The sequence below is a fragment of the Sus scrofa genome, chromosome X (assembly GCF_054392235.1).
Source record: "Sus scrofa isolate SSC_HxYL_T2T_F1_AM1 chromosome X, Sscrofa_HxYL_maternal_Yorkshire_Landrace_v2.0, whole genome shotgun sequence".
Classification (NCBI taxonomy): domain Eukaryota; kingdom Metazoa; phylum Chordata; class Mammalia; order Artiodactyla; family Suidae; genus Sus; species Sus scrofa.
The window spans coordinates 7,987,295-8,009,413 of record NC_139401.1 but is presented as its reverse complement, the minus strand read 5'-3'; the positions used below and the strand labels follow the sequence as shown (position 1 = coordinate 8,009,413).

Below are 22,119 nucleotides of genomic sequence, written 5' to 3'. Positions count from 1 at the left end.
GGAAAAGGGATGTGTTCTGCATCTTCCCACCCCCCCACCCCCGCCACACGCAGTGACTTCGGTAAAGATATTTCATGCCAAGAAGAGGACTTCTGTAGTTCATACGCACACACCCACTTCCCACTCTGTGCAGTTCCTGGAACAGCGTTCTCTTTGGGGCCACGGGACAGAAAAGGAAAAGTCAAACCAGGGACCAGTGACAAGCAACCAGAGCAGGTCTCCATTTGTCTGCGAACGGCCTCAGGGAACAGCATTCTCACCGGAATTCTCACAGGGAGCAAGTCTCATCTCACCAGTTCTCGCCAGCGCAGTTCCAACGTGCCCACGGCATGGCCAGCCACCTCATCCTCGTATGAGACAAGGAATGCCATTGAAGTCTACTCAGGGATGGGATGAGTGGTGTAATTGACATGAGAAAGGGTGACGCGTGGTCTAAACACTGATGAACTTTAACAAAAACTGTCATCCCGACAGCATCTGTTTTAATATACATTACAGTGCAAAATTATAGCTCCAGAAATTTAACCTTAGGTGGTATTTTTCTAGAAACCTAAAATGCCATACATGTGGGGTTCTCATTGGGGTGCAGAGGCAATGCACCTGGGCTAGTATCCATGAGGTCACAGGTTCCATCCCTGGCCTTATTCAGTGGGTTAAGGATCTGGCGTTGTCTTGAGCTGTGGTGTAGGTCGCAGACATGGCTCAGATCCCACGTTGCTGTGGTGTGGCGCAGGCTGGCAGCCGTAGCTTCGATTCGAACCCCTGGCCTGGGAACTTCCATATGCCGTGGGTACAGCTCTAAAAAGAAAAACATAAAGACCAAAAAAATGCCATACATTTAACAAGGGCTATGTTGAAAATTCTACTTGAATAGAAATCTCAATGACAGTCTATAATTCCACTCATAGTTTGTAAATGGCAAGTTTCGTAGATTTTATAAAAATTCTATCATTGGCTTCAGTAGTTCTCTAGCAGGGACAAGTTTGTTTGTTTACCCTTCTGTTCTCCAGAAAGGCACATCTGCTATCTTTGGGAAATTTTGTTTGTTTGTTTGTTTGTTTTGCTTTCTAGGGTCACATCTGCAGCATATGGAAGTTCCCAGGCTAGGGGTCACAGGGGAGCTAGAGTTGCCAGGCTACACCACAGCCACAGCAACGCCAGATCTGAGCTGCATCTGCAACCTACACCACAGCTCACAGTCACGCTGGATCCTTCACCCACTGAGCGAGGCCAGGGACCAAACCCACATCCTCATGGATCCTAGTCAGCTGCGTTAACCACTAAGCCACGAAGGGAACTCCCTTTGGGGACATTTTCGATTGTCAGGACCGGGAGGTGCCTCTGGATCTGGTGGGCAGAGGCCGCCAGGGATGCCGCTAAACATCCTATAATGCACAAGACGCCCCCAGGATTAGCCCACCAAAGTGATCATCACGCTGAAGGCAAGAAACCACGGTTCACTCTGAGCATCTGTCTGTTCTTTTCTTGATAAAACAGGTCTAAAACACGAGAAAATATGTTCTTTAAATATTACGTATTCTGAGATTTTCTACATCAATATGAATAAACTAGATATGGGATGGAAAACAGTCTTCTGCAAAGAAAAATTCTTCATTTATTCTTTTTTCCAAAATGTGGTTTCTTATTTCCCTAAAGGAACACTTAGGAAGTTCTCACTCCACGAGCATCTCAGTTTGATGAGTTTTCCAGAAAGAAATGATTAAACCATGGTGTGAAAGTAAATCAGAAATACTCGACTTCTGTTCAACTTCATTTACAGCGCCTCGTGGACATCAACATGAAAGGTGACATCTAATGACCAATAAGTAAGTGGTCATTCTGCTTTCTAGAGATTAGAGTCATTTGTCACATGGAGGAACTGATGCTTTCTCTCTCAAACTGGGATAAAATGATTGCATTACGGATTGTGAGCTCGGTTGCCTACTGACTTAGCATCAAGCAAAGAGCTCCCCTGATTTAAAACAAGAGAGTTAGAAGTTCCCATTGGGGCTCAGCAGGTTAAGAGCCGGACGTAGTCTCTGTGAGGATGTGTGTTCGAGCCCTGGCCCTGCTCAGGGGGTTAAGAACCTGGCGTCACCACAGGCTGGAGTGCAGGCTGCAGATATGGCTCGGATCCAGCGTTGCTATGGCTGTGGTGTAGGCAGGCAGCTGCAGCTCCGATTGGACGCCTAGGCTGGGAACTTCCCTATGCTGCAGGTGCAGCCCTAAAAAGACAAAAACTTAAAAATTAAAAAAAAAAAAAAGAGTGCTGAAGTTGGGGGCTTTCTTACTCAAATCAGCAGCCACAACAGAACGCATCAAAGCAGTGTACACTGGGATAGAAGGTGAAGAGCAGAGCAGAGCTGGCTTCTGCGCATCCCCGGCAAAGACACACAGCTCAGACCTGGTCATGAGGAAACACCATATAAACCCAAACAGAGGGGCATCCCATGAGATGACAGGTTGATACATTTCAATTGCACCAAGACCAAGAACGTCAAAGCAAGATGAGGAGCCAGACGAAGGGCAGATAAAGGGACAGGGCTCAGCAGTGCCTACTTCTAACTGGCTCCTCTGGCTGTAGAGCATGTCGAGAGGACAGCAGGTGAAGCCTGAAAGGGGTCTGTCTGGTCACCGGAAGATAGTGCAGAGTTCCTGCCACTGATGCCTATACTGTCTACTACGTGCCAACGCGCACACTAAACCACTCAGGGCCCGAGGCCTCAGACGGGAAATCCGCCTCCAAAGCTTTCAGGAAAAAAAAAAAGTCCTTTGAACTCTACTTGCAAGTTGGTGATTGTTTCAAAGTAATACATGTGTCATCATTCATCTCAAAATTTTATATATGTTTACAAATTATTGTTTCAAAATTAAGGATATTGGCTTTTTTCTTTTCTTTTTGCTTTTTTAGGGCTGTGCCTGCAGCATATGGAGGCTCCCAGTCTAGAGGATGAATTGGAGCTATAGCTGCTGGCCTACACCACAGCCACAGCAACACAGGATCCTTAACCCACTGAGCAAGGCCAGGGATCGAACCCACATCCTCATGGACCCTCGTTGGATTCAGTTGGATTCATCAACCGCTGAGCCACGAAGGGAACTCCCCAAGTACGTCTGTTTTTAAGCTGGTACCAACTCTACCCCAATGAAGCCACTCTGCAAAGGAAAAAAAAATGTTTGCGTTGCCGTGAGCTGTGGTGTAGGTTGAAGATGCAGCTCGGATCTGGCGTTGCTGTGGCTCTGGTGTCGGCCAACAGCTGCAGCTCTGATTCGACCCCTAGCCTGGGAACTGCCACATACTGCAGGTGCAGCCCTAAAAAGACCAAAAAAAAAAAAAATTTTGTTGAAATTATCCACACCATAAAATTTAGCAATGAATATGTAAGCTGGTCACTTAAGTTCACACCCACAAGAATATCTTACGTACCACTGAATGCGGCAGGGCCTTTACAATGGCCAATGAATTTTATGGTCTATGAAATACATGTCAATAAGGCTATCAAAAATAGAGAGTTGGGCACTGCTTGTCTCCTTGAAGATGCTCATAAATTACACCATGTACTCTGTTGATCTACCTGTCGACTGATGCTGCAATTATCTGGCCACTGAAAGTTGCCGAGCTCAAACGTAAGAATACATGTGGTGGACTGGCTACCAACCCCTCCTTCCTCTGCCACTGCCCCCGTGTTTACAAGTCACGCACCCAAGGCTCATGATCACGGGAGAGCACACGGAAAAGGGATTACGGCACAGAGTATGCGCACAGGCTCTGGCATCTGCACTGGCACCGGGATGGGTATTCCCTGAAGAGGGGCGGCTTGGGGTATTCAGTGAAACAACGTGCGCCCTTCCGCTGTGGTTGAAGCCAGGGTCACATTCCCAGGGTGTGAAGTGCATGGGAAGCTACTAAATACCACTGTGTCCTTGCTTGACAGCCCAGGGACACAAAACACCCAGCTGTAGTGATTAGGGGTCACACAGATCCATTCCCCCAAAACGTGCTGTCCACGTCATTCTTTCACTCTCCCCTTCTCTGCCTCTCCCCGACTTTGCAGGTACAATGATGAGGGTGCCAGATGCATATTTCTTTGGAATTTGATTTTTAAATTCTTTTCTTTCTTTCTATTTCTTTCTTTCTTTCTTTCTTTCTTTTTTTTTAGGGCCACACCTGCAGCATACAGAAGTTCCCTGGCTAGGGGTTGAATCGGAGCTACAGCTGCCAGCCTACACCACAGCCACCAGAATCCGTCACAGCTATAGCAATGTGGGACGCAAGCTGCATCTGCAACCTACACCACAGCTCACGGCAACGCCGGATCCCCGACCCTCTGAGCAAAGCCAGGTATCAAACTAGCATCCTCATGGATATAGACACATGCGTTTCTGCAGCATCACAACAAGAACTCTTTCTTTCCTTCCTTCCTTCCTCCTTCCTTCCTTCCTTTTCCTTTTTCTTTCTCTCTCTCTCTCTCTCTCTCTCTCTCTCTCTCTCTCTCTCTCTCACTCTCTCTCTCTCTTTTTTTGTCTTTTTAGGGCCACACCTGCAGCATATGGAAGTTCCCAGGCTAGGGGTCGATTCAGAGCTGTAGCTGCTGGCCTACACCACAGCCACAGCAACACAGAATCTGAGCCACATCTGTGACCTACACATCTCAGCAACAATGGATCCCCGACCCACTGAGCAAGGCCAGGGATCGAACCTGCCTCCTCATGGATACTAGTTGGATTCATTTCTGCTGTGCCACAACAGGAACTCCAGTTTGGTGGTTCTCCAGTCTTCAAATTGGCAACAACAGCATGATGGCCCGGAAGCCTGGGAGACGTGGGGGCCCTGAGCTCCACCCCAGCCCAGCTGAAAAGGAGGCTGGGAACGGGGCGGGTAATGTGTCCTCGCAGGTTCTCCAGGTCATGAGGTGTTCTAAGTTCTGAGCAACAAGGTCATGAGCTCTCAACGTCACTGTGCAGACTTCCGCTGGTGTAAGAGGCAGGCTCCATCCTGATTCAGCAGGCTGCGTGAGGGCGCCAGAAATCTGAGTCTGCAGAAGAGCTTCAGCTGCTTCTCCCGCAGGTCACGGGGGCAGCATGGGCAAGGTCACAGTCCCTCACTCTGAGGCATCAGCATCTATGAGAAATCCCGCCACGTCCCAGCGTGCCTTAAGGAAGGGGATTCAGTGGGGAACAGGGGAAACTCCAAAGCCAAGGGTAGTGAGAGAAGAGAAGCCACGGCCTCCATCCACACATCATCCTGCACAGAGGTACCTGGAGGCCTGTGTTACCGGATGCAGTGGGTCTGGGCTCCGCTCACCATCACCTGCCTGCGGTCCTCTGGGAGACACGCAGTGAAGCGACAGGCAGACTCCTGCTGTCAGCTGGGCAGAACTGGGCACCAGCCTCCTGCCACGGATGGGGTCCCCTTGGGTGCTCATAGCCTCTCCTGTCATGAGGGGCTGAGTTTGTGCACAGCGCCCCCACCACATGCACACTGGGCAAAGCAAAGGGGGGAGAAGCCCCTTGACGCAAGTGCCCGCAGTCTGTGCAACCCAGAGGGAGCAGTGAGGGCCATGGGAAAGCTCAGCCCACTGCACCCCAAGTGTCCACAGACCGTGCTCAGAGCAGTGCCCCCTACAAGCTCTGACCTTCTGGATGTCCTTCATACGTGGCTTTTCCCACCTCCTGTCCTGGAGGAAAATAATCACGCAGGTGCCTTGCCTGTGAGATTGCATTTCCTTCCCAACCCTGAACACAGGCTCCCTCCCTCGAAGGGAAATGCACGAGCCACGGGGGGCGTGGGAATTAACTCGAGGCGGGAGGAGGGTGGGGAGCCTTCACCGTCTCTCTACACATCAAATCCACACCTTAACCCTTTCACCATCCTACAACTTTGTCAACCATACCTCAAAAATACTGAAAAAAAGAAGCACCTCACGGGTTAGGCTAGAAGCACCCATCAAAGAGCTGGTCTTACAGGCGCAGGGAGTATGCTATGCATGAAATCCACAGAGTCTGTACCTGCGACGGAAACCGCTGAACCGGCTGAGCCGGGGAGATGCAAACCCAGCCTAGACACAGGAAGCAGTGGGATGGTGGATCCACACTTCCAAGACAGAGCCAGGCCCTCGGACCTCAGGGGGTCAGGATGGGGGTGGACATGAGGTCAGTGGGTGGACATCGATGTGAAAAGGCAAGTGATCCCACAAAGCCACCCAGTGCCTGACTCCCAGGCTGCCTGACTCCCAGGCTGCTTCGCAGAGGGTGGCTGTGAGACAGCCTGGTACAGTGAGTTAGTTCCACACTGAGAAAGGGTTGAAAAGAGACGGTAAAGGTAGGGCCACCACCCAGCTCGCCTCGTGGAACCTCGGGACTGTAACTGCTCAGGCCTCTACTGCCCTCGGTCAGTCGGAAGGGCAGGGAGGTCCTACCTGCATCTGAATCCGAGCACCTGGAGTCTGCAGATGCGAGCATTCTTCCACACTTGACATGGACATGCTACTCTTGCCTTTGGAGTGGATACGCAATGAGATCCTGCTGTGTAGCCCTGGAGACTGTATCTGGTCACTTGCAATGGAGCATGGTAATACGAGAAAAAAGAATGTATATATGTATGTGTGACCGGGTCACCTTGCTGAACAGTAGAAAACTAACAGAACACTGCAAACCAGCTATAATGGAAAAGAAATGAAAATCATTTAAAATAAAAAAAAAAAAAAAGAAACTCAAGCTGGTAACCATATTCCAACTTGGGTCTTTCCAAAAGGACAGACTCCAAGGTTTTTAGGCATAATATTTAGGCCCTAAATCCTTGAGGTGCTGCAGAGTGGGCCTCGTGCCAAGAGGGTCACTCTTCCAGCTGAGAATGGCTGTCAAAGGGGGTCTCGGGACTCCCTCAGGACCACATGGGGTCCAGGCCTTGCTTCCAGGCACCAGTTCCTGGCATCTTCACCCAGAGACCTGCAACTCAGCAACGTTCAGGATGACTCAACAAAACTTCGGGCTTACCAGTTTTGTAATAATAATAATAATAATAATAATAATAATAATAATAATAATAAAAGCAATGATACAATAATAATGATGATAAATGAAGCCCAGAAAGCCAAGGCATTATCTTACAATGTGGGATGCCATTTATCTATTTATTGTCTTTTTAGGGCCACACCTGCGGCATATGGAGGTTCCCAGGCAAGGGGTTGAAGTGGAGCTGCAGCTGCAGGCCTACACCACAGTCACGGCAACTCAGGATGCAAGCTGCACCTGCAACCTCTACCACAGCTCATGGCCACGCCAGATCCTTAGCCCAGTGAGCGGATCCAGAAATTAATCCTTGTCCCCATGGATACTAGTAGGGTTCACTACCACGGACTCATGCCAGGAACTCCCTGGATGGCTTTTAAAAATGCATACATTAAAAATAAGACTCTGATGTTCAACAGCAAAAGCTCAAACAATATGTACATAGTTTTGTAATCACATACATGATTTAACACCTCCTCAAGATCAGGCACATGTTCGTGGAGGAATACATGCCATCTGCTTTGTATATACATTACATACATATTACATACATATAATAAGGGATTAAGGTCATGTTTGTTGCTACACCAGGGAAAAAACATTTTTTAAACATTAAGTCAAGAAGCCTAGTATGAAACATACAACCAAAGGCCAGGGCAAAACCAAGCCCAGGGCACAGTCGGCCTTTTATATTGTAGGACAGTGCCCCCTGCAGGAATAACTCATGTCCTTTATTTCAGAGTAAAGGTTTTCAGCAGTCTATAAAGTTTTTGTGTTAGATTTGGTCACTTAAGAAAGTAACAGAGAGGTGAGAAGTCCGTTAGGATATTTTTTTCCCCTACTTTTGGCTACAACGTGGCACATGGAAGCTCCTGGGCCAGGGATCGAATCCAAGCTGCAGCAACAACCTACACCACAGCAGCAGCAATGCCAGATGCTTAACCCACTGCGCTGGGCCAGGGGTCGAACCTGCAATGCCACTGAGACAAGCCACATCACTAACCCACTGCACCACAGCGGGAACTCCTGTTAGGATATTTCTTAGCAAAATCATACTGTGTTGGCAGCACTAATTCAGATCACACACGATGTGCAAAAATAAGCCTTTAGTTTCGTGAGAAGAAAATATTAAAACCACATTTGAAAAATTTCCACAAAGAGAAGCTGTGTGCCAACCACACAAAATAAACAGACATAAATCGCCTTGAAAGCAATAAAAAATGCAAACTACCGTTCAGCAATGCATATCGTTTCTCTTCACTGCACAGTGAGGAAATGAATCCGACAGTCAGAAAATGTATTAAATTATACCACAGTGTATTTGTGCATATTTGTTCTTGCTTTCAAGTAACATTCTATCTAAATTCATAGGTTTACCTAAGAGCTATCCCTACATTATTTTATTTATGATAGATAAAATAATTCCACAGATCTCGTCTGCATTTCTGTTAAGTGCTGAACGGGGTGGGAAATAAGAGAACAAATTGATAATAAAAAAGTAGATAACCATCCACAATATTTCTCCTTAGAACTCGTTTCAGAGAGCATAGCTGCTGCCAGCTGAGTCCTCTGGGAGCGAAACTGAATTGGATCCAGGAGGAGGACACGGTCAACTGAAATATTTAAAAATGCACAATGTGAGAGCTGAGGGCGTCAGTTTTGGTTGGTTGGTTGGTTGGTTGGTTTTTGTGTTTGTTTTTTGTTTTCCTTTTAAGGGCCGCACCTGTAGCATATGGAACTTCCCAGGTCAGGGGTTGAATCGGAGCTGCAGTGGCCAGCCTGCACCACAGCCACAGCAACACGGCATCCGAGCCTCATCTGTGACCCACGCTGGATCCTTAACCCACTGAGCCAGGCCAGAGATTGAACCCACATCCGCATGGATACTAGTCGGGTTTGTTACCGCTGAGCCACGACGGGAATTCCGAGCTCCGGTGTTATTTGCAGGACTACAGCCCGACAACAGCCTCTTGGTGGTGGTTGCGGGAGGTACTGCTGGGGAGCAGCAGGGAGGGACACGCCTGTGTACATGGGTTGGGCCGAGGGCTATGTGCAGTCGGGCACGCATCTCAGGAGAGGGTGGCTGCGAGGCATAAGGAACAGCCATCTCTGGAATGCTTTTCACACCCTTCTATGGATGGGGAGATGCAAGAATCCAGATTCACAATTTCTTTCTGACATTTCTCTTCCTCCGAGGGGCTGGCTCCTGGTTTTCATCCTGAATTCCTTCCAGGGTGCCCTGCCAGTCCACAACCACAGCAGCTGATGACGTGACCCCTGCAGAACAGGATGGTGAGCGACAGTCCTTGTTTTACAGCCCTGGCTACCCGCGGGAGCTCCTGAGCAGACGTGCCTGTTAGAGCCGCCCTGGGTCAGATCCACAGCCTGGGCTGGCTGTCCTGGGAGGGGGTCTGCCCAGGAAAGACGTGCCCTTGAGCAGAGGCATGCACTGCAGCTCTAAAGGAGCTCCCTCCTCACCAGGGGGCTCCAGGACCTTCCTGGAGGGGGCGTCTGGGTGCTTTGCTCTGAGTCCCCTCAATCCACCTGTTCCCCATCCCTGTTCAGGGACCAGGTCTGTCTCCTCTATATCCCCACTTCTTCTCCTGGGAAATTCAGTCCAGACAGGTCAGTGGGACAGACGGCAGAGCTGCAGCTCACGCTAGACAGCCCGGCTCGGCTGCTCTCTCTGCTGGCTGGCTAGCTTCCCTGATGGACCAACACAGGTCCTCATCACTGAGGGCTCACAGCCCAGACACTTCATGCTTCTGCTGCACCTCCTTGTCGGGGTGAAAATAAGGACGGAGTAAACAGCCCTCCTATCTCCTCTCACGATGAAGGTCTCCTATCATTGCCTATCAGACACAAAGACCCTGAAGTGCCTGGGCGCAGCAGTGGCTAACAGGTGAAGCGGATTCTTTCTTGTCCCCTGGCAAATGTGCCTTGACTCTGGGACCCAGCACCTGTGGTCCTGAGAGGCTGCAAGCTACAAGGGCAGGAAGCATGAAGTACCCCAGTGGGTCAGGAGGGGAGCAGGGACCTTCTGGCTTTCATGCCCTGGTCTCAGGACCTGAGTAACGTTCTCATCAGAGCCACGGTACCATAGCCGGTCTCTGAACGTGCCCACCACACCCTGAAGCCAGCAGCACATCCTCAGAGGCAGCGCCACAGTGGCCGAGCTTGTCAGGCGTTAATTTACCTTGTCCTCTGACTCCTCGTATTGTCCCGTCTCTCTCTACTATGGGGTCAGGTTTTAGCTTCTTATTCCTGAGTCTGCTGATGCTCAGATTCCTGCCTGGACCCTGTTTTCCATTTTGCTCACAGAATCAGGACCACTGCAGAGTGTTGGGCAGTCTGGCAGAGCCCGACACCAGGGGGCGCACTTTATAAAGGATTTGTCTACGTGTGAACGGCTGGTGCAGTTTTTTTCAGGACACAGCACAAGGCCATCTCTGCTGACTTAAAAGAGCATCTCTAGATGGACAGGGCGTTTGGGGTTAGCAATGAAAAGTATTGCATCTGGGGTGGATCAGCAATGAGATCCTGCTGTACAGCACAGGGAACTATATCTAGTCACTTAGGATGAAACACGATGGAGGATAATGTGAGAAAAAGACTGTATGTGTGTATACGTATATATGACTGGGTCAGTTTGCTATACAGCAGAAATTGACAGAACACTGCAAAGAAACTGGAATAGAAAAAATTCGGGAGTTCCCGTCATGGCTCAGTGGTTAACGAATCCGACTAGGAACCATGAGGTTGCGGGTTCGATCCCTGGCCTTGCATAGTGGGTTAAGGATCCGGCGTTGCCGTGAGCTGTGGTGTAGGTCGCAGACGCGGCTCAGATCCCGCATGGCTGTGGCTCTGGTGTAGGTTGGCGGCTACAGCTCTGATTGGACCCCTAGCCTAGGAATCTCCATATGCCGTGGGAGTAGCCCAAGAAATGGCAAAAAGACAAAAAAAGAAAGAAAAATAAAAAAGAAAAATCTTATAAATATATAAAAATAAATTAAATAAAAAGAGCGTCTCTACGCCCAGCACAGTGGCTCCAGGATGCTTTTTTATATGGAGGGGCTGGTGTCTGGAGAGAAAGACATGGACGTCACCAGTGATTTTCATCAGGGCAAATGGTTATCTAATACGTGGCTATTGGAAATGCTATACAATTTATAAATCATTCATCTACAAGTAAAGCAACACCATCACCTATAACTACCATTATCTGTGTGGCCTCATAAACCATCAATCGACCATCCGCGTGAGAAAAAGGTTTTCTGAAGGCCCATTCTGTGAGAGTGATGGGCATATTGTTTAGACAGAAAAGACGGGAAGCCGGCTCTCTTTAGGTTTTACAGTGTCCATTTCCTAGGCTTTTTCTCTCGGATGGTTTATAAGGGTCATAAACCCTTTGAGAAATGTGCAGTATGGAGGTGCTTTCCCCGAGAGAAATGCAACTCTGGACACGCACGTGTCGTTTTCAGGTGTGAGGGCCTCCGCAAAGACCATCCACAGCCTGGGAAGATGCCGTGTGTTTCAGAATTTGGTGGCCGGGGTGAATGAGAACATTGAATTTGGGTTCAAAAGCCTTGGTGGAGATCCTGGCTCTCCCACTTAGTAATGGCATGGCCGTGAGCAAGCCAACACTCTCGGGGGCATCTTGTCAGCTGTGGCATGAACGTAGTAAGTTCATGTACTTCTACTTTATACAGTGTTTATGGGCATCACACGAGAAGACAAAGAGGAAAACTCCTGCACAAAACTGGGGGCTCGCTTTTTTTAAAAAGTTATCTTAATAATGCTGTTGTTTCTAAGATTTTCTACAAATACTTGCCTTCCTCCAATCTCTTCTATGCTTATGGACCGGACCAATCAATCCACAAGACAGTGACACCTTTCTCATAAGTCGAGGGAAGGATTTATCTTTGCAATTTCCCCTCATTAAACTTGGTTTAAAAATCCTAAAAAGATCCACACTGTATTTAGGCACCTGAGTGCCTAGAAATACAGGAAACTGGATTGCCTATGGCTCGATGGGCTATTTCAGGGCTTTGTATATCTAAAAGAATGAAGCATGAACGGCAACACTGCAGGCGAAAACCCAAGATCTCTGTAATTCGAGCCTTTGGTAGGATAAGAGATGCCGACCTTTGGCAAAATGCAGCTTCCTCTGGTATCCACAGCTCCACTGCGTTAACCGATGAACCAGCCAGCTATACTGCATATTCTTTGGACAGACACTAGGTTCAAGGTAGCACCACAAACTCTTGAGGGTTCACAGAAGTATGACACAGAGCCGGCGGCCCCCACGTACTTTACAATAAGCCCCTTTCCGGAGATGCCCTGTGCACAGTCCCTCACGGCAAAGACCGTGTAGGACGGGGAGCAATGAGCTGTGCTGGGAAGGAGGGGACAGCCAGAGCATGCAGCACGCACACCACACACACACACACACACACACACACACACGCGCGTGCTGGCAGGCCCACAGGAAGCTTCTAGCAGCTGGGACAGAGAGTGGAGCTACAAATGGGAAGGAAGACTTAGTGGGAAAAAACTGGGTCATTCATGACATAGAGAACCAGAGCTGGGATGGAGAAGGAACGACCAAAAGTGGGGTGCGAAGGGAGGGCTCTTAAGCAATTGCCTTTTTGACTGCTTTAATTACCATTGTGGCCCTAAACTTTTAGCAGAAAAGCAAAGCTGTGTAGGTGTGGGTTTTTTCGTTTGTTTGGTTGGTTGGTTATATATATTTTTAAATTTTTTTATTGAGGTGTAGTTGCTGTACTATATTATATAAGGTTCAGGTGTACAACTTAAGGATTCGCCGTTTTTAAAGGCTACGGTCCATTTATAGTTATTACAAAATCCTGGCTCTCTTCCCTGTGCGGTGCAGTATATTCTTGCAGCTCATTTCATACATAGTAGTTTGCATTGTGCTGTGTTTTCGACAGTGGGAAAGGCTCTCATTCTGCAGAGGACTGAGGTGAGTCGGCCCTGAGGGTGTCCGCTCAGGCCATCGCTAATCTACCACAATATAACTCTGACACCTCTGATTTTCCTTCTCCCAGCTCTACGGGAATAAGACGTCCTCGCAGGCCTGGTCCACCGGACCTCTGGGAAGAGGATTAATGAAACAGCATCTGTAGGAGTTTAGAGATCTTCGCAAAAATACAAGCCGTGGGGGAGGGAGCGAGAAGGAGCGAGTGATGGAGAGAAAGGAAGAGAAAGACAGAGAGATGTTTCACGTTAATTCCAGGACTCTGGAGGAAGTCACGTCAGCCATCACTGCCTCCTCACCGGTCACCTGTTTGCCAAAGCGCACTCTGCTGAGAAAGGTAATCTGGACACAAGGCCCCAAGGCTGCATTTGATGGGATTTGAGATACGGTGGGAGACTCTAGGCTCAGTGCCCCCTGAAGTCTCACGCCCTGAAGCCGTTCTTCTGATGCCCATGGGAGATTTCTATCATGATAGGGAAAGTGACCTATGTGTACCCAAGACTGCTGAGCTCCCAGGAACCCCGACTGTACGTTACGCATCACTGTCAACCACGGCTTCCAGCGAGAGTCACGCGCAAAGGTCAGGGACAGCAGGCCCGCCTTTCGTGGAAATTCTCTGGGGCACCGGAACTTGGCGGAAGGGGTGGAGACAGGGTCCTGACACGGCTAATGGGAAGGCGGGTTCGAGGCTTGGGATTTTCTTTCTCTTTATCTTAAGCAAAGAGGCTTGAACTTAATCAAAGAGGTTAAGAAGAACTCAGAAAGGAACACTTGGCCTATTAAATCGAGGCCACAGCCAATTTCAGATAGGGAATTATCTCATTTCAGTGTAAGGAGAGGCTCTCCGTCACATGCCCAGTCGAGCACCTACATGCGTCACACGGGAAAGGACATGGGCAAAAAGTCCCTGTATTCAGCCGTCTCGTCACGGAGTTTCTAACGGGTGGTGTGCACGCCGCCGTCCCCAAAGACGCCAGCAATCGTGGTTCATCCCTTCTCAGATGCAAACAGGTTTTTACCAGCTCAGAGCTTTGCTAACCTCGAGAAGAGTTCTGAAAAGTATAAATGTGTTACTTACAGGGAAGACACCCAGGATGGATTCCAACATCCATAACAAGAGTGTTGGTAAAAGGCAACGAGAAACTGAACATAAATTTCTTTTCCCTTGCTGTAAACAGAAAGCAAGCCCAGAATACCTTCTATAAAAACAGACCTTCTCCTTAAGAGGCAGTGTCATGAATCCCATTTTCTTACTGATAAAACACTGCTTCCAGTCATAGTTTGGGGGACATAAATATTTGATCATTTGCAATCACCTTAGTCCTGGGCCCTGAAGTTGAAACAAATCATCATTTAGAAAATGGCATCTTGGACAAAGGCAACATGATAGTAAGTGAGGTTGTTTAAAGTTTTATTTTATTGTTTCTTTTTATGACTGTACCTGCAGCATATGGAAATTCCTGGGTGAGGGGTCGAATCGGAGCTGCAGCTGCAAGTCCCCTCCACAGCCACAGCCACAAAAGATCTGAGCTGCATCTGCAACCTGCACCACAGCCTAGGGCCACGCGGATCCTTAACCCACTGAGCGAGGCCAGGGATCGAACCTCCTCGCAGAGATAACGCCAGGTCCTTAACCCACTGAGCCAGGACAGGTACTCCCAGTAGTGAGGTTTTCGAAATCTCCATAAATTCTTTTGTAAAAGTAGAAACGGCAACTGAAAACAAAACGGACACTGTGCTGATTTCCTATTGCAGTTGTATCAACCGAACACAGACACTCTGGCTTATTAAAACAACACAATTTTATCATCCTATAGTTCTGGGGATCACAAGTCTGAAAAGATCTCAAGGTCCCCAAATCAAAGTGTCAGCAAGACTGCATTTCTTTTCTGGAGATGCTAGGAGAGGTTCGTTTTTTCCAATCTCTCTGATCATTCCGTTAGACTATAGCTTTGTCATTTAGGGGTTGGTTTTCCCAGCCAATCAGGGTGCCTTTCCAAAGTGGCGATTTGAATTATCCTTATTCCAAGAAAATATTCTTGAATCATAATTTTTGGTCAGCAGAATGGAATTAATACTAAAAAATCATTAAAATAAAATAAAAACTAAATAAAAACTAAAATAAAAACTAAATAAATTAAAATTTAAAAATTTAAAATAAAAATATATAAAATATACAATATTTAATAAAATACATATTAAAATATAAATAAAATATAATAAAAATAAAAATAATAAAATAAAAAAGTAAATAAAAACTAAATAAAAAGCTAAAAGAAAGTTGGATTAGGAGTTCCTGTTGTGGCTCATCAGTAACACACCTGACTAGTATCCATGAGGATGTGGGTTTGATCTCTGGCCCCACTCAATGGGATAAGGATCCGGTGTTGCCGTGAACTGTGGTGTAGGTCACAGACACAGCTCAGATCCGGTGTTGCTATGGTGCAGGCTGGCAGCTACAGCTCCAATTTGACCCCTAGCATGGGAACTGACATATGCTGTAGGTACAGCCCTAAAAAGACCAAAAAAAAAAAAAGATTAATAAATAATAATAATCAACCATCTACAGGTGGCTACATCAGGTTCAACTCCAAGAAGGCCCCTCTGACGGGAGATGACTTGGTGGCCCTCACGTGTCAGGAGCAAGGAAGCCCTGAAGGTCAAATGTCTTAGGCTGGAGGCTCAAGGAGACAAGGTCCTTGGAATGACCTTCATCTCACCTGTGCTACCTTCACTTGCATCTTAAGCATGGAGACGTCCTTATTCTACGGCTACACAATGTACTGGATCATCATTCTTGACACCAGAACGTCAGCAAGGGGGGAGCTTCACAACCTAAGAACACCAGCCCAGGGCACCTGCACAGATAGACGTCCCGCCTGAGCTGAGCCAAAACAAGCCATGAGGGTGAGGAGGGCAGGGAGGATCCACGTCCCACTGCAGAGCTTTGTCTCCAGGTGAGCCTGCAGCACGGCCAGGCGGGCAAGCCTTCCAAGACCGTCGAGCTCTCCCCATGGCCAGGCCCGATGGCTGTGAGATGCCCCCTCCCCGTGTGTCTTCCTCACTCCCTTGTCAGGTGTCAGCCGTCTGCATGCTGGTGTCCAAGTAAAGACAGCAGGAAAAGAGCTGGGTGTGGCCCACCCCTTACAGCTCCCTCCCCACTAAGAGACCCATGCTTGCAGGTGTCTACGCCTCCGAAGACCTGGCGGGGCAGGGGGGTGCTACAAGTCTGGGGGAGTGAGGAAAGTGCTAAGAATAAGCAATCCTGGGAGCTCCTGTTGTGGTTAAGAGCTGAGGACTTAACCTCAGCTATCCATGAGGACACGGGTTCGATCCCTGGCCTCGCTCAGTGGGTTAAGGATCCAGAGTTGCAACAAGGTATGTGGGGCCCTCAGCAGTGATTTCCTCTCTTGAAGATGAAATAAACGGCAGCAGAATGGAATTAACACTAATTACTAGTAGTATTGAATGGAATACAATGGAATTTCAAATGGAGTAACAGAATGGAATGGGGTGTAGGTTGCAGTCGTGGTTTGGATTGGGCACTGCTATGTCTGCAGTGTAGGTCAGCAGCTGCAGCTCAGATGTGACCCCTAGCTTGGGAACTTCCATGTGCTGCAGGTGCAGCCCTAAAAAGACCAAGGGAAAAAAAAAAAAAAAAAAAGAGTAATCGGTCCCATCAATCTCTGTGTTCTCCTTGGATAGTGCACTTAGACCACGTGCTGTCCCCAGAGGAGCCTGGTCCCATGGGCAGGCAGGCAGGGGGCGAAGCTGGGCAGGGTATGCTCTCTGTGCATCTGGAGTTGACAGCGCCTCTCTGAGAGTCCGTGGAAAATCACTCCATCTCAGGCACCGCTCGCTGACTTAGGACACCAGAAGGGCATCTGGGGACAAGGGGCACCTTCTCGTGCCGGCTCCCGGGTCTACACGGCAGCCCTTTCTCTCTCCCACCCACGGGCCCGCGGGAGGATAAGCTCTCGCCGGGTGTCACCCTGCTGCTCCGTCTTGTTCTCGTGGCCGGAGACAGTGCTGGAGAGACCATCATCACCAGTGCAGTCTCCGCCAACCCCCTTCCAGTGCTGGCCACCCGATCCCAGTCACCGCCTCCTCCTCCCCCAGCTGGGCTCCGCGGGAGCCTCTGCACGCCCTTCATGAGGAGTCTCGGTGTACGTGCCATCCACGAGGTACTGAACTTGTCCCAGCACCCAGGACGTCTTTTAAGTGCTGCTCGGACATTCTCCAGCGGGTACTTTGCAGTCTGAGAAAACTGCCTTTACACAATCACACCGGAGTCCGTTTGCACAAAGCCCGTTGCCCTCGGTGCATCTTCCTGCACTGCAACGGTGGGTGGCTTGCACTCCGCTCCCTTTCACCCAAGACCCCCCTCCAACCCCCCACCCCCAGCCAGGCCCTGTTCCCGCTGCCCTGGCTCACCAGGCCTTTCCTACCCTCCTCCTCCCACTCTCTCTGCGAGGCCTCTGGCGTCGGCAGCCCCTTCCGTGTCTCTGTGGCTCCGGGTCTCCACACCCCTCTTCCTCAGAGGATCCCTCGTGAATCCCAGGGTAAGAGATGCCCACTCGCTCCCAGACCCTGCCCACCCCACGCCCCGGTGCCTTGGGGAACAAGCTCTCAGGCCTTAAAGCTGAAGCAGACAGAAGTCTGTCCTCACGTTCTCAACCAACTCACAGAGGGGTTTCTGGTTCCCGGTGGTGAGAGGATCACGGGCAGCTGAGAGGAAGAAGGGCTGCTGAGGACAGAAGAGGGCCTGTTGGGTCCATTAGGGCTGGGCAAAAATTGAGGACAGGGGAATCACTGGCCTACCCCGTTCTGGGGTTTTGGTCTCTGTTAACCCATAAAGTTGAAACAGTGAGATTTCCTTTTGGGTAACAACATTGTTCACCCCAACTTTCAAAATGTTTCCAGAAGAGCTAAGCAGTACTGGCACGATGCCCTCTTTCTTCAGCTCAACAACCAGCTGTCACCTGATGCCGGGGAGCCATAGAAAACGTCTATGCCAGTGATACCGGGTGAGTGAAGAGGGGTGATGGGCATGCTGCCTCATTCCATAGTCCATGTGCAAAACATATACTTCTACCGCACACCATTTAAGAAAATGTACAACAACGAATGGTCACTGGGCTTCCAAATACAGAATATTTAAACCAAACCCCTGCAGTAGATGGAATTTCTACCTCCACGTGTACCATGGTTTTCCAGAGATTTCAGCAAACTGACCAGCAACACAACATCCCTTTATAACTGTGTCCAAAAGAGCCACCAAATTACAAATTAATTTCTAAATAGACTGTTGGGATACAACCTCTTTATGAGCTGGTTTTTTTTTTTTAACATGCGTTTATGTGCAGGGTTTCTCCTGCAAAGGAGGAGGAGGGAAGGGGAAGAGGACAAGGGAAAGAGGAAGGGAAAGGAGAGGGGGAAGGAGAAGAGGAAGAAGAAAAAGCAGCAGCACACGTCATCCATCACTGTGCTGCATGGCCTTGAGGAGATGCTCAGGTAACTCGAGCTGTCTGTCTCCATAGCAACACCAGGAGCAGCATCCAGTGAGTAAGGATAACCACTCAGTGCATGCATGGCAGTCTTCCGGGCAGAAAGATATCCTTGTGAGGGCTGTTAATGCACTGAGTGCCTACACCCAGCTGAATGCTGAACACAGCCAACACGTCCTGTTTGGAATCATGATGTGCAAAGGCCCTTTCAGGAGGAGGCAGAAGAGAGGACTGAGATCTGCCTGAGCATCTGATGGATCTTGAGGACTGCACGTTCAAACCTAAAGTAAACCCAGCCCCTGCTGGCTCCCAACTGGATCAAGTGTCTCAAGGTTAAGGATGAAACCTGGGCTTCTAGGACTCAATCAAGTCAGGTGTGCTCCAAGAGGCCTTTGGGGACCAACCAGCTGGCCATCCCCTAGTGACACCTCGGCTTCCCAAAGAGCCCCTCTCCCTGTGTCCTCACGCAGCCGTCCCTCTCTGCGTGTCTGTGTCCTAACCTCTTCTCTTAAGGACATCAGTCAAGAGTTCACACTGAGGCTCAGTGGTAACAAACTCAACTAGTATCTGTGAGGACACAGGTTCAATCCCTGGCCTCGCTCAGTGGGTTAAGGGTCCGGAATTGCCATGAGCTCTGGTGTAGGTCGCAGATGCAGCTTAGATCCTGTGTTGCTGAGGGGATCCCATGCTGTCATGCAGGCTGGCTGCAGGTCTGATTCAACCCCTCGCCTGGGAGTTTCCATATGCCACACAAAGGATATTGGTCATAGTGGATTAGGGCTCAACCTAATGACTTCATTTTACCTGAATGACCTTCTTAAAGCCCTAACTCCACTTACAGTCACATCCTGAAATCCTAAGTGTCAGGACTTCAACATGTGAATGTTGAGGATGGGTGACACAGTTTGGCCCAGAACAGATTCTCAGGGGAAAAATAAATAAATAAATAAATAAATAAATAAATAAAAAATATATATATATATATATATATGCAATTCAAAAAACTATAATCACTGTATGTGCTGGTACAGTCATTTATCTCCATTTGATATGATACAAAATTAACAAAGCTCAACCCATGTCATTCTCAGAGGAGAGAATACTCCAACGTACATTCACATATCTCATTGACTGGAACACTGAAATCCTTGTCGGATTTCTTCCTGTCCTTCCGTGCAAGGCAGATGTGCACTGGGGGTTAGGAAAAATAGTGAAAGTTCCCTTACGCATTCTTCAATGTGTAAGGGAAGTGCCAAAACTGCAACAATATGAACTCCTGTCCCAAATATCATGTTTTTGGACAAATTAAATTGAGGTAGAAGCTATCTTTCAAGATCGTTTGCTCTTGAAAGTTCCAGAAAGCTCTTTCCACAAAGACTGTTTCTGACAAATCAATTTACCACCTGTTACCAGTGTCGGCTCATGTCAAGAAAGAGAATGATTGAGAAAGGAGGCAGGTCCGTTTACACACAGAACACTGACAGAGAACAACCAACATTAAAGATGCACTGATCCGTTAGAAAAAAGGGGAAGCTAAATATTCACTTTTCAAGGTATAAGAAATGCACATTGTATCAATGTGTATTACCAAAGAGCCTTGCTAAAGAATATATGAGCATTCGTGACCATGAAGGTGAGACGAACAATACAACATAATCCCATAGCAGAGGCTCAATGGACATATATATAATATATGCTCTATTTTATATATGTGTGTGTGTATGTATATATATGTATGTGTGTGTATAGTGTGTGTATACATATATATATACACATATAGTGTGTGTATATATACACACATTCTCTAATATATAATAAAGCATAACATCTTAATTCAACAAAGAATATTCAAGCACCTGTTATTTCCAAAGCAGTGAGGCTGGATTTTGACTGACCAGGGACAAAGGGGGTTAAGAAACAGACTATATTAGGAGTTCCCATCGGTGTAAAAAATCCAGCTAGTATCCATAACAATGCACGTTCAATCCCTGACCTTGCTCAGTGGGTTAAGGATCCAGCATTGCTGTGGCTGTGGTGTAGGGTGGAGGCTACAGCTCCAGTTCAAACCCTAGCCTGGCAACTTCCATAAGCCATGGGCGTGGTCCTAAAAAGCAACCAAGCCAACAAGCAAGGGAAAGAAATAGACTGTATTCTAAAAGAACTCCCAGTGTTGAGAGGAGCTGAACAATGAATTTTAATATTGAGGTGGTTTGGGGGAAATGCATGAAATACCCTCCTGTTTCTACAAGTCAGTTCCTAGAAAGGACTGCTTTCTCTCCTTCTCTTCCTCCTGCCCCAAATGTCACCTACTCTCCACCCCAAGCCTCTGCTGTGAGGTCACCTTGCCCCCTGCCACAGCACCATATGAAGTCACCACCAGGAGTCACTTTCTGTGCCCATCCCCCAGAGAGTCCCCACGACGAGCTGGGTCCCCTCCTCTGGGCTGACACGGGGCAGAGGCAGGCTCATGACAAGGGGGGATCCACCCTCCTCACCAGCAACGCCTGCGTTTCCACTCCGCCTGCGTTTCCACTCCGCCCCATGTCCCCTCTCCTCTGCTCACATAGGACAACCTCTAGGGCTGCTGGGTTCCAGAATTCCCACTGCAAGCAGGGCAAACGCTCCTGCCTTCGGCTTCCTACCTTGTCAACCTTCATGTAGTCCTTTCCCAGTGCAGGTAACTCCAAAGGAAAGTCAAAACCTTTTAAAAAGCTCTTTCATTGGCGACTCCTGTGCCTCAAGTTTCTGCCAGGAGAGAGCCTTCACTGAAGTCAGGCTTTGCAAAGGCAGTACCCAATGAGGACAAATCCTAGCCCAGCCCTGCTTTCTTTAGAGATAAAGAACACCTTTTTTTTTTTTTTTGTCTTTTTAGGGCTGCACCCGAGGCATATGGAGATTCCTAGGCTAGGGGTCTAATCGGAGCTGTTGCTGCCGGCTTATGCCACAGCCATAGCAACATGGGATCCGAGCCATATCTGAGACCTACACCACAGCTCACGGCAACACTGGATCCTTAACTCACTGAGCAAGGCCAGGGATCGAACCCGCAATCTCATGGTTCCTATCGGATTCACTTCCACTGAGCCACGATGGGAACTTCAAGAACATTTTTTAGGAGGTCCCCTCATGGCTCAGGGATAAGGAACCTGACTAGGATCCATGAGGTTGTGGGTTTGATCCCTGCCCTCACTCAGTGGGTTAAGGATCTGTCATGGCCTTGAACTACAGTGTACGTAGGTGGCAGATACAGCTCAGATCTGGTCTTGCTGTTGCTGTGGCTGTGGCGCAGGCCAGCAGCTGCAGTTCCTGGCCTGGAAATTCCCATATGCTGTAGGTGTGGCCCTAAATAGAAACAAATAAAATAAAAGAATATTTTTTAATAGTTGAAGAGAAGCAAAAGCAGATTTGGCAACATGAAAATTCTCTAAATTCCAGTCCTAAACACCGTTTTCCTGGCACATGGACAAACTCCCTGGTTTACGCATGATGTCTGCAGAAGCTTCTGCGCTACAATGCAGAGCTCAGTGGTTGCAAAGCCTAAAACATTTACTGTCTGACACGTTAGAGAAAAAGTCTGCTGATCCCTGCCTTAAGTCTTACCCT

At 48.4% G+C, this 22,119-nt stretch overlaps 1 long non-coding RNA gene across 39 annotated transcripts in view; it reads right to left on the bottom strand.

Moving 5' to 3' along the window:
- The window catches only part of LOC146394456 (uncharacterized), a 541,612-nt gene that overhangs the window by 477,558 nt on the left and 41,935 nt on the right, over positions 1-22,119 (bottom strand). The window lies entirely within an intron of this gene.